Source organism: Sinocyclocheilus rhinocerous, unplaced genomic scaffold (assembly GCF_001515625.1).
Source record: "Sinocyclocheilus rhinocerous isolate Xijiao unplaced genomic scaffold, SAMN03320098_v1.1 scaffold681, whole genome shotgun sequence".
In the NCBI taxonomy this organism is placed as follows: Eukaryota; Metazoa; Chordata; class Actinopteri; order Cypriniformes; family Cyprinidae; genus Sinocyclocheilus; species Sinocyclocheilus rhinocerous.
In genome coordinates, this window is record NW_015641029.1 from 239,599 (window position 1) to 240,776 (window position 1,178).

The window sequence follows — 1,178 nt, forward strand, 5'->3', positions numbered from 1 at the left end:
AAAGGACCCTGGCCTGCAAGGCCGGGACTTCCAGGTTATAAAACCTTGCGAATGTGGACGGCGAGGCCCAGCCGGCCGCCTCACAAATATGGACACAATGGACACACTGGACACAATGGACACACCACTGGACCATGCCCAAGACGAGGCGATGCCTCTAGTAGAGTGGGCCCATACTCCAATGGGGCATTGAAGGCCCAAAGGAGAGCACGCTAGCGAGATGGAGTCTACTATCCATCTAGAGAGTCTTTCGTCAGATCGCTCAGACCTGGTTGCTTAGTTCATAGGCTTTGCTGTTTCTCTCTCCAAGGCTAGCTGAGAGAGGAGAAACGGGAGAGCGGGACTGCCTTCAGTGAAAGGCGGTCGGCGAGTGGAGAAGAGCGAGACTCATGCTCTGAATGAGCATTCTGTCTCAGTAAGCGCGCAGCTCACTGCCCTTCTGCGGCGGATCCGAGTGCAACGGGGAGAGAGAGCACGCAGGCACAGTGCCGGCATGAGATCGGTCAACCCGGTTGCTTATTCCCTGACTCCGCTGTTTCCCTCTCCGAGGCTCGCTGAGAGAGGAGAAACGGGAGAGCGGGGATGTCTTCAGTGAAGGCGGTCTGCGAGTGGAGAAGGGCGAGACTCATGCTTTAAACGAGAGCATTCCATCTCAGTGAGCGAGTGGTCTCTGCGTGGGGGCTGCCCAGACAGGTGACTGCACTCACTGCCCTTCTGCATCGTGCAAGATTCCCTGCACGAGCCACACTCGCAGCGCGACATTTGCAACAACGTCGCAAGAATTTGCTCTTTTAGGGCTTACCTGCTAGAAATAAGCTCTTTCAGTATCGCCGGATGGCGGCAGGGGAACAGGACCGGAACTGCTGCGATGCTGAGGCGCAAAGAGAGCTGGTCAGCCGAGCAGGGAGGTCTCAATCCAGCTGTGAGGTGTGTCAACGGCGAGCAGGCTTTCAGGATCAGCGATGAGCGTAGAGTCATCGCTGAAGGAGAAGAAATCTGAGAATCCTGTGGCGAACGCCCGCTTATATAGCCAGATGCCCCGCCCATATTGGCGGGCTTTGGCAGGCTTGGCAGGCTTCGTCGCCATAGGCTCGTGCAGCTCCGCTGCCTAGCCATTGGTTCGTTTTTAATACACTGCACGAACCAATGGCCGTGCAGTTTCACTGCGTGAATGAAAA

General features: G+C 56.4%; 1 protein-coding gene across 1 annotated transcript in view; it reads right to left on the minus strand.

The window, feature by feature from the left end:
* LOC107754166 (long-chain-fatty-acid--CoA ligase 1-like) overlaps positions 1–1,178 on the minus strand; it is a 26,278-nt gene that overhangs the window by 13,882 nt on the left and 11,218 nt on the right. The window lies entirely within an intron of this gene.